Source organism: Phyllobates terribilis, unplaced genomic scaffold (genome assembly GCF_046119375.1).
Source record: "Phyllobates terribilis strain yellow unplaced genomic scaffold, ASM4611937v1 Scaffold_4__5_contigs__length_816908805, whole genome shotgun sequence".
NCBI classification, from domain to species: domain Eukaryota; kingdom Metazoa; phylum Chordata; class Amphibia; order Anura; family Dendrobatidae; genus Phyllobates; species Phyllobates terribilis.
The window spans coordinates 158552043-158564217 of NW_027362764.1; positions in this window are offsets into that span (position 1 = coordinate 158552043).

The following is a 12175-nucleotide window of genomic DNA, read 5'->3' on the forward strand; positions in this document are numbered from 1 at the left end:
GGACATCATGTCTCGCTCCATCCACCAACGTAGGGTTGCACCACAGACTGTTCAGGAGTTGGCGGATGCTTTAGTCCAGGTCTGGGAGGAGATCCCACAGGAGACAATCCGCAACCTCATCAGGAGCATGCCCAGGTGTCGTAGGGAGGTCATATAGATGCTATAGGATTTTTACAGGATGAAAATGGAGAAATGGTAAGAGAGGATGTTGAGAAGGCCGAACTTTTTAATTCCTATTTTGCATCTGTTTTCTCTCAGAAAGAAAATGTAACATCAACTGATCTTCACTGTCCTTTTAAAGGAATAGAGGAATCCAAGTTATCTGTAAACAGAAAGATTGTGAGGGAATATTTAGCTAACATAAATGAGTTCAAGTCTCCAGGTCCAGATGAATTACACCCCAGAGTACTGAAGGAGATCGTAGAAGAAATTTTAGAACCACTCTCCATAATCTTTGAAAATTCTTGGAGAACAGGAGAAGTCCCAGAAGACTGGAGAAGAGCAAATGTTGTTCCTATATTCAAAAAGGGGAAGAAGGTGGACCCAGGGAACTATAGGCCGGTGAGCCTGACTTCTATACCAGGAAAGATCTTTGAACAAATTATTAAACAACATGTATGTAAGTACATGGATAAGAATGAAGTGATTAACCAGAGTCAGCATGGGTTTGTAACTAACAAGTCATGTCAGACTAACTTAATTTCCTTCTATGACAGAATCACTGACTGGGTGGATCAGGGAAATGCTGTAGATATAGTATATCTTGACTTCAGCAAAGCATTTGACAAAGTATCTCACACCATCCTTATTGAAAAAATGACCAAGTATGCAATGGACCAGGCAACTGTTAGGTGGATTCATAACTGGCTTAGTGATCGGACTCAAAGGGTGGTTGTAAATGGCTTCACATCCAGCTGGATGAATGTATCAAGTGGGGTACCACAGGGCTCCGTCCTGGGACCTGTATTGTTCAACATCTTTATCAATGATTTAGATGAAGGAATTGAGGGTAAACTGATTAAATTTGCTGATGACACAAAGCTAGGAGGGATAGCTAATACTAGAGAAGAGAGAGAGAGGATTCAAAAAGACCTAAATAAACTGGAGCAGTGGGCAGCAACCAACAGAATGGTTTTTAACAGGGAAAAATGCAAAGTACTACATCTGGGCAATAAAAATGAAAAAAGCATATACAGAATGGGAGGAATAGAGCTAAGCAACAGTACATGTGAAAAAGACTTAGGTATACTAATAGATCATAGACTGAACATGAGTCAACAGTGTGATGCAGCAGCAAAAAAGGCAAATACAATTCTGGGATGTATTAACAGAAGCATACAGTCTAGATCACGTGAAGTCATTATCGGTCTTTACTCCTCTTTGGTCAGACCTCATCTGGAATACTGTGTACAGTTTTGGGCACCACATTTTAAAAAAGACATAGACAAACTGGAGCAAGTTCAGAGAAGAGCGACCAGAATGGTGACTGGTCTGCAAACCATGTCCTATGAGGAACGGTTGCAGGATTTGGGAATGTTTAGCTTGCAAAAAAGAAGACTGAGAGGAGACTTAATAGCTGTCTACAAATATGTCAAGGGCTGTCACATTGTAGAAGGATCATCTTTATTCTCATTTGCACAAGGAAAGACTAGAAGCAATGGGATGAAACTAAATGGGAGGAGACACAGATTAGATATTAGAAAAAACTTTTTGACAGTTAGGGTGATTAATGAGTGGAACAGGCTGCCACGAGAGGTGGTGAGTTCCCCTTCAATGGACGTCTTCAAACAGAGGCTGGACAGACATCTGTCTGAGATGATCTAGTGAATCCTGCTTTGAGCAGGGGGTTGGACCAGATGACCCAGGAGGTCCCTTCCAACTCTACCATTCTATGATTCTATGATATAGGCACGTGGAGGCCACATACAATACTGAGCCTCATTTTGACTTGTTTTAAGGACATTACATGAAAGTTGGATCAGCCTGTAGTGTGTTTTTCCACTTTAATTTTGGGGGTGACTCTAAATCCAGGCCTCCATTGGTTAATACATTTGATTTCCATTGTTGATCTTTGTGCGATTTTGTTGTCAGCACATTCAACTTTGTACAGAACAAAGTATTCAATGAGAATATTTCATTCATTCATATCTAGGATGTGTTATTTGAGTGTTCCCTTTATTTTTCTTGAGCTGTGTATATATATATATATATATATATATATGTATGTATATCCATGTGTGTAGGTTTTGAGTTTGTGTATATTTCTGCATTTTATTGATGTAAAAACTGTTTCTTTGGGGGGGGTTGACCGGTTGGATCAAGTGCTGAAGATGTATAGGGAGATGATCGAGAGTGTGGTACAAAAATCTGTCTGTGCACATCATTCAGAAGATCCTTTTTGTGAGGCAAGTGTATGAGTCAAGTAGCACACTATAATCACAGAGCTTTCCAAAAACTGGAGAATCAGGTTAATAAATATTGAGTGGTATTTTCTGTAAACTTCTCCTGTTCATAGTACTACCTTGATGTGGAGTTCAGACAGGAAACTTTAGTATTTGGAGACCAGGAAAGGGGGAAAATAATACTGGAAGAAAAAACACATGTTGTACCAGGACAGCATTTCCTTGCAAAGTAACCCAAACAAAGAAGGGAAAAGGCCTAAAAAGGTGGTCCTAGAAGTATGTTTAAAGAGGGGCATTAGAAAGAACTTTTAGTATATATGTGACTCGCCCCCTGGGCCGTGGGGTACCCGGAACCGGGCTTCTGTACGATGCTGGGGGTAGTAGTGGCAACCCGATCCCGTGGCTCAGGGTGGTCAGACCAAATTGTGGCAGTCTATTTATCAGTGTTTTGAATGTCCGACTACGCCGCCCGTGGATTGCGGTCAGAGATAATCGCCGCTGCGAGGCAGACCGCTGAGGCTGGTGTTGGTGTGCAGCACAGGGGTAGGATAACTCCCCACGGGAAGAGTGTAGCCTCAGGGCAGTGTAAGTGGATGCTGGGGGTGATGGTGCAGGCGCAGCAGAAATCACACAGAGTCCAATGATGCAGTCCAGGGTCTTTTACTCACAGTTGTTATCCAAGTCACTTCTGTCAGCAAGGACTGCCCGAGCCGTGCTGCGTCCATCAGGTGAGGAGCTCGGTCAACCCCCAGGCAATTCAGGAGTATGGCACAGGACCCCCTTCTGTTCTTTCTCTGGCCTCTCATGCCCCACCAGTGTCCTGACTTCTGTCCGGCTACCGCGGACCGTGTCGGGTAAGCGTTGGCCTTCACTTCCCGTTATCCTATATGGTGCCTTCCTAGCAGGTTTAGCGGGGGGGTCGCACCAATAAATGGTCACAACCTCCGGTTTTGGCTGAGGGTAGATTCGCCTCCATCAAATTAGGGATCCGGTACCTTTCCACAGCCTGACCCTTCCGCCTGGTATAATGGGGTATGCAACGGTTGCTGACCGTTCTGCACTCTTAGGGTCCCTTCTGCCTTCTTGTTTCTGGAGCCTTTCCACTCCTCTGTCTCTTCTCCTTCCTTCCTTCTCCTTCTTCTCTTCTCCTCTCTGGCCCCGGCCTTTTCTCTAGGCCTGCCTCGTGGAGCTGAGCTCAGCCTGAGCCGCTGCTCCCTGTCAGCTCTCTCTCCCTTCTGCTCTGACTGAACTACTACTCTGCTCTGCTCTCTGACTTAAGATGGCTCCCACCTTTTATATGCTTCTCTGTGTCTGAGCTCAGGTGACCTGCACCCAATGAGCTCCTTCCTATGCTCCAGAAACCGTCCCCTTTCTGCTCCTACACCACTGGGTTCTCTTCCCCCCTCCCCACTCCAGCCAGGGACATGGTCAGTTGTGCCTGCATCTGGGAGCACCGTCGAGCTGTCCCCCGGAAATGGAGTGTGTATGTGTGTGTGCATGTGAATCGCCCCCTGGGCAGTGGGGTACCCGGAACCGGGCTTCTATGCGATGCTGGGGGTAGTAGTGGTAACCCAATCCCGTGGCTCCGGGTGGTCAGACCAAATTGTGGCAGTCTATTTATCAGTGTTTTGAATGTCCGACTACGCCACCCGTGGATTGCGGTCAGGGATGACCGCCGCTGCGAGGCAGACCACTGAGGCTGATGTTGGTGTGCAGCACAGGGGTAGGACAACTCCCCACGGGAAGAGTGTAGCCTCAGGGCAGTGTAGGTGAATGCTGGGGGTGATTTTACAACAAAAACAAGAAGAATGAATAGGAGAAGACTTTAAATCTTTTTTAAGTGGTTTTTTTCAGGCATTTTTTTTAAGCCGACCCACTTAAAAAAAAACTCCTCAAACTGTGTCCGTATACCCCTTTTTTAGGCAGATTCTACTCTAAAACCCACCTTAAAAAGCTCTGAAAAAAAACACTCAAGACAATGAGCATAAGCATTTTTATGTAAAAATTACTTGCTGTTCATACGTTCAGTCTTTTGAATATCTTTTAATCACTTCACGTTTCTAAAGATGCCAAGTGGTTAAAAGAATGAGCTGACCATTCTTCAAGCGTTTTATGCTCCATATTTTTCAGTACAAGACATTCCATACTTTTCAATACAAGACAAAAAACACCAGAGGTCAAAAATATTGAACAAGCGTTCAGGAAACTAACAAAAAGATGCAAAAAAAAAGACTCTGGAAAAGAGACTATGTAAGACAAAAAAAGGCCAACATGTCCTGAGCTGTACATATAATATTAGACATATATATAATATAATATAATACCATAATATAATATAATACCATTTCTTTTACTATACAGAGGGACACTGCAAATATACTTTTACCAGTGGTGGAAGGTTGTATCGGCATCCTCCTGACTGTGACTACTGTCGGGTGCATACCTCCTGAGCGTATACACTCAATAGAGGACCCAGGCACAGAGTCCACCTAGCTTTATTGCTGTATTTGAGAGAATTTTCATAACACATTGCGGGGTGGAGGTGTGGAGGGAGGAGTTTTGTATTACCACTGGAGAAAATAGAAAATTAACATTTTTAAAGCTAAAACATTTATTAGAATAAAATTTAATATTTCATTTTCACAACCCAATGCTAAAAAAATTCTGCAAAATACCTGTGACGTCAAAATGCTTAGCACTGGGTGAATTCCTTGTGGGTGTAGTTTCGAATGTGGGGTTCTTTTGGGTGTGTCTTAAGGCCCTGCAAACCTACAGGGGAGCCTGAAAAACAATATAATAAAAAGAATGGCTCCAATAATTACAAAATTGTCTTTTTTTTAGACATCTGTATAAATAAGTAAAGTAGAAAACTATAGTCATATTGCTTTCTAAAAACTGGAGAATCAATATTGAGCAGTGTTTTCTGTAAACCCTGGGTGGCTGTAATGGCGGTGGGTGTGAACCCACTGAGCCACTGGCTTGGCTTACCCTGGAGGGGCGTGACTAAGTGGCTACCTGATCTTCACTAGAGCCTCTGATGGTAAAGATAGGCTTGGGCCGTTAGGGTAGCCACCAAGTACCACTCCAGGGCAGTGCCCGAACCTGCAGTAGCTAACCAACGGGTCAAGGTTGGGATATGAGGTACAGAGGGCAATGGCAGAGACATAGCGAGACAGTCTAAGGTCGGGGCAGGCAGCACAAAATCAGAATATGTAGCCAGGGTCAGGAGCGGAGAGATCAGACCAAACAAGAAGACAAGCCGGGTCGGTAACAGGAGGGACAAACAACAAAGTGCTTTGACTGGGAACTAGATGCAAACTGCAAACTGGAACCAAAGCTCAGGCAAGGAGTGGAGGGAGGAACTGCCTAATATATCCCCTGCTGGCAAGGGAGAGGCAAGAGAAGCTAAACACTGCAGGACACAGCAGGGTTAAATTCCTGCAGAGTCTGGCTGTGCCTTTAGCAAGGTGGAAACAGCAGAAAAATGAAGGCAACTCAGCGAGATCGCCTGACACTCATCAGGAGAGCGTTAAACTAAAGCAATATGTGATGGAAAATATATGGCCAAGAAAAAGTATGCAGCTAATTAATTCTGTTGAGAACCCTGCTATTAGAGGTGGAAATAAAGAACAATGACAACAAATTCTGAATGAAAATAGAGGAGCAAGAGAAACTGACTACAAACTAAAATGTGTCTATACAAATGCACAGAGCATGAGAAACAAGAAGAATTGGAGCTGCTAACACAGGAAGAAAGAAATGATGTCATAGACATCACTAAAACTTATTGGGATTATACACGATTGGAACACAAACCTCGAAGGCTACAAGTTATTTATAAGAAACATGCTTAACAAGAGGGGAGGAGGTGTTCCATTTTATGTTAGGCAATTATATACAGTATCTCCACAGAGATCCAAGCTTCAGAGAATGGTAGCTCTGTAGAAACTGTTTTTGGTAAGAATAAAAGGAGAGAAGAATAGAAAAGAAACTATTGTAGGTGTTTACTATAGGCCACCTGGACAGACTGAAAATATGGATGAACTCTTTTGACATCAGATGTCCAAGAGGGAAGGGAGATTTTGCCATATTAAATTTTCACTGCAAAATCAGTAACAATCTCAAAAAGAAGAAGAACAGGAAGCATTTAAAGAGACCAGGATGGATGAAAACAGAACTTATACACTTGCTAAAAAGGAAAAAATAAATTGATATCAAATGGAAAGAGGAGGGCATATCTGATGAAGAATATAATGCTGTCTGCAGGGAATGCAGGGCAAGCGTTAGAAGAGCTAAAGCCAGTAATGAAGTGAAGCTTACAAGGGAGACCAAAAGCAATAAAATAGGATTTTGAGGGTATGTCAAAAGCAAAAGAAAAGTCAAATGACCGAGTTACCGCACCACTTGGGCATCTGCCCTATATGCATCTCATGCAACTACTCTCACACTGATGAAGGTCCACTGGGACTGAAACGTTTGCCTTGTGTACTTCACCACCATTAAAATATATAATCTATTTGAGTCATTTGAGTGCCAAGTTTATTTTTATTTATCTCATTTTGGTCTGACAACCCGTGGATCCACAGCAGCTGAACAACAATCCAAAATGCATAATTCTACGGATCAGGTTAGCACAATCTGCTATTTTAATGTCTATCGGATAAAACCCTATTTGTGTTATTTTCTCTCCAGTCTTTTTACTTCTTTTACTTCAAGTACAGGATTGACTAGGCTACGGTTAGGTGGATTCATAACTGGCTCAGTGATGGCATTCAGAGTGGTAATATATGGTTGCACATCCAATTGGAAGAGTGTTTCAAGTGGGGTACCACAAGGCTCTGTCCTGGCCCCAGTATTGTTCAACATTTTTTAAATGATCTGGATAAGGGAACGGAAGGTAAAGTAATTAAATTTGCAGACTATACAAAGCTAGGAGGGATAGCTAACACTAGAGAAGACAGAGAAAGGATTCAGAAGGATCTAGATAAGCTTGAACAATGAGCAGCGACTGATAGAATGGTATTTAACAGGGAGAAATGCAAGATTCTACATCTGGGCAAGAAAATTACATCTATAGAATGGGAGGAATAGAACTAAGCAACAGCATGTGTGAAAAAGACAATGTTATACTAATAGATCAGAGACTGCAAAAGTCTACACATCCCTGTTAAAATGCCAAGTTTTAGTCAAGTAAAGGAATTTTTATTTTTTATGCCCTTAAACCAGAGAGTTATGTCACACAAAATAGTTAATAAATAACATTTATCGCATGTCTACTTTTCATCAGCATCATTTTTGAAACATGATTTTTAAGAAGTTAGACGGGTTAAAAGTTTATCTGCAATTTATAATTTTTGTAACAAAATTTACAAAACCATTTTTTTAGGGACCACTTCACACTTGAAGGGGCTTATATGACAGAAAATACCCAAAGTGACACCATTTTAAAATTAACACCGCTCAAAGTGCTCACAACCACATTCAAGAAGTTTATTAACCCTTCAGGTGCTTCACAGGATTTAAACTAATGTGGAAGGAAAAAACGAACATTTAACTTTTTCCCACAAAATTGTTGTTTAGCCCCAAATTTTGCATTTTCATAAGGATGGCAGGAAAAAATGGACCCAAAATTTGTTGTGCAATTTCTCCTGAGTACGCCGACACCCCATATTTAGTGGAAAAACTACTGTTTGGGCACAGTTCCAGGCTCCAAAAGAAAGTCATTTGGAGTGCCGAGTTTGATGGAATTCTTTGCGGGCGTCATGTCACATTTGAGGATCCCTTGAAGGGCCAAAACTTTAGAAACCGCCCAAACATAATCTCATTTTGGAACCTATACCTCTCAAGGATTCTAGATGTGTGGTGAGTACCTTGAACCCCCAGGAGCTTTCCAGAATTTTATAACACTGAGCCTTGAAAATAAAAAATCAAATTTTTCCCACAAAAATGTTGCTTCAGACTCATTTTTTTTATTTTACACAGATAACAGGAGAAAATAGACCCCAAACTTTGTTGTGCAATTTCTCCTGTATATGCCGATACCCCATATGTGGTGGAAAACTACTGTTTGGGCACACTGTCGAGCTTCAAAAGGAAGGAGTGACGTGTTGGAGCTCAGACTTTGATGGAATTGTTTGTGGGTGCCATGGCACATTTACAGGGCTCTTGAGGTGCCAAAACAGTAGAAACCCAGCACAGGGGACCCTATATTGAAATTGATCTGGTGTTTCCCTGGTATGTAAATTTTATAATGTGTTGTCATATGCGAGTTGTGTAGAGTACATCAGCTTTGCATATGTGAGTTGTGTAGAGTACCTCAACTTGGCATATGTGAGTTGTATAGAGTACATCCGGTTGGTATATATGAGTTGAGTACAATACATCAGGCTGTGCAATAAATTAGAGTAAATCAGAAATAAATGTAGTAATCCATGGATGAGTGGTATACTTTAAAATAGTCTTTTATGCATAGGCCAGTTTTTTTGGAGCAGGTGTCATAATTCCAAGTGGTGTCCTTTCTTATTCTTCTTTTGAAACACACTCAGTACTTTTTTAGTGACCTTCCTCTCTTGGCAGTTTGAGGGACCTCACCTGGAAAATGTTGCCCTGGTAAAATATGAGTACCTTCAGTTCCAGAGGTACTGGGGCCCTCTCCTTCCTGATTTCCAAATATTAGGGCCTTGATCACTACCTCCTGAAACTGAAGGAATGTACCAGTCTGGCCTGCACATCGTGATAGCAGGTAAGAGTTATACATTGCCATCTGTATGATGTACATTTCCAGCTTTTTGTACCATGGTTTTGTTTTCCATAGGGCTGGAGGACGTGAACAGAGAACTCAACTCCCCCTATGTTCTTAATGTACCCCAGGACATATTCTGGCTTGGCGACCTGTGCAGATGTACCTCATACAGTGGTGGGGCTGCTGGCATCACCATGTATTGTGGTCAAGAAAATGTTGTCGTTGGGTCCTTTCTAAGCAGCTGCCCAATTAGTGACCTAGGGAGGCCTCTGTGGTTTCAGCACACAGTACCGTATGCTGTGGTAGCTCCGACAGAGAGGGTTTTGAAGAGTGGGATGCAGGTATAGAAGCTATCTACCTATTGGTGAAAACCCTGATCCAGCAGTGGGTGCACCAAATTCCACACAGTTTTCCCACTCCCAGGACAGGGGGGCATTCAGGGGGTTGAATCAGAGTGTCCTTCCCTTCATAAACCCTAAACCTGTGGGTGTACCCTGAAGTACTCTCGCACAGCTTGTACATTTTTATTCCGTACCTGTCCCTCTTACTAGGCAGGAATTACCGGAATTTAAGCCTCCATTTGAAGTGTTTAAGGGACTCATCTGATGTCCCTTTGGGGAATGTACACCTCAGCAATTTGTTGCTGAAGTGTTCAATCACCGGCCTAACTATGAAACGTTGGTCAAAGTTGAGGTCATCTCGGGCTGAACATTGTGCATTATTGTTGTAATGCAAAAACTTGAGAATGGCCTAACAGCGTGTCCAGGACATTGCCATGTCTAGTGGAACACTGGAGTGTTATATAAAATATCAGCACGCCAATATTGCCGAAGTTCTGGCTTCTTCAATAATCCCATGTGAAGCACGATGCCCCAAAATTTCATCATTTCTGCCACATCTACGGGGAGGTGGGGGGGCAACTAGCAAATGATGAAGAGGGGTTTTGGGATAGAAACTGTTGGGAGTATAAATTTGTCTGGACCACCATGAGATTTACAAAATCTTCAGAGAAAAAGACTTTTGAGAAAGTCAATTTTTGTGAGGCTGGCAGTGTCAAATTGGATTCCTGATCGGGCCACAAATCAGGAATCTGTGGCTCATAATCAGGAATCTTTGGCTTATAATCTTCGGGAGTTGAGGTCCACAGGGGGTCATTAACAGGTGGCGCTGGCTCATTTGTAGTCCTGGGCAGTCTGCTTGAGAGTTTGTTATAAGAGGAGGTGGTAGAGGAGGAAAAATAAAAAAAATGTGGCATCTTCTCCCTCAATATCGGGGTCAGAGGCAAGGAAGGCATATGCCTTCTCAGCTGAATATCCACTTTGGGAAGAGAAGGACATTTTACATTTTACACGGGGGCTGCGTGTGAGTGTGTGTTTAAATCTGTAGTGTTTTCACATGTATTGTGTAACAATATTTTATTCAGACATGTTTGGTGTAAACTTTATTGGAGTAGAAAAAAAATTATTGGATTAGAAGAGAAAAATAAAAGTAAATAGAAAAATATAATTTTTTTTTTTTAATAAATATACTAAGCGAACGTTAGTAAAAACAATTACTAAGCACACACAACTGACTTACTAAAAAAAATTACTGTAGTATAATAATTACCACAGTAGTATTCACTAAATTTCTGAAACTATACTAATTATAATGTACAATTGGGACGTCAGTAAAAACAATTACTGAGCGCACGCAAGTAACTGGAATTATGTTAGTAAAAAAATTCTGTAGTATAAGCTAATTACTACAGTATATTTTACTAGTTTCTGCTGTACCTATATCTAACCTTATCAGCAAATTATTATTTTCCAGGACGTCCCTCCTGACATCACACCAGGAGGCAGTCTTTCTCATCCTCCAGGGACAGGAAACATACGAGAGGTTAAAAGTCCTCCCCCTACCTCACCCTCAGTAGGTCCCTAGGAGGACAGATGGAGCAGAGGACGCACATCGGTCCGAAAATTACCTTGTACAAGCTTAGGGGGGTTGGAGGGGATTCATTCTTTCTCTTCCTCCTGTCAAGAGACTCGGGGATGATACTCTCTGGGCAGGGGTCCGTCAGCTGGATCAGTAGAGCGGGATGTGGCTCTTGGCATTGCGCCGCTTCCCTCTTTGGAGGGCTCTTGGCTCCCCCGCAGCAGCTTCCCAGGGCGCGCTTCTGGTGACACGCGTGGTGTGCGTTCCAGGGTGGAACACATTTCCAGTTTCAAGGGGAAGGCACAGGATGATCTGCGATCATGGCATGCATTCCACGGTGGAATGCAGGGGATCTGGGACGGTGGTTTCTGGCCGTGCTACCAGTGGGTTCTTAAGATGATCGGGGAAGGGTACAGGATAGGGTCACCCAGCTCCCACTAGGAAAATTTCGCCTGACAGCCCCTCAATCCCCAAAATCCCTGCAAAGACTCAGAATAGACATCATGAATCAAATAACTTCTGGGGCGATCATTCCCGTTCCCCTGTCCGAATACACTGTCCCGTTCCCCTTTACAGTCACTACTCAGGTCTCTTTTCTATATAAAAAAAAAAAAACCTTGAGGGAATTCGTATATCATAAACAAAAAAACCTTAAACCAGTAGGTCAGGTACAGGATATTCAAAATGGAAACAATAAGATCGACAATTTCATTAAAGTTGGATGTCATTTTGCTATCTCCAATGGGTACCCCTTCAATATCTGTTCTTTATTCAGTAATGAGGTCTAATCTACTAGGGGTGCACCCGGACATTTTTTTTAAATATTGGAGGCAACAGTTGGAGGATGTGGAGATTCATGATAAGGTCAGGACAGGTTGGAATTTATTAAGAAAACACATTATAAATATAGCGTGGAGAGAAACTCAGTATAAAATTATGCATGGGGCCATTTATGCCTTTAACATACCTAAAAAAGATCCACTATCAAATAGGCTAACTGCATGTCCTAACTGCCACCTTCCATGTTCAGACCTTATACATGGCCTTTGGTCATGCCCTGCGTCAGTATCATATTGGGGACAGGTATCAGATATGATTAACATCATTTTGGGTC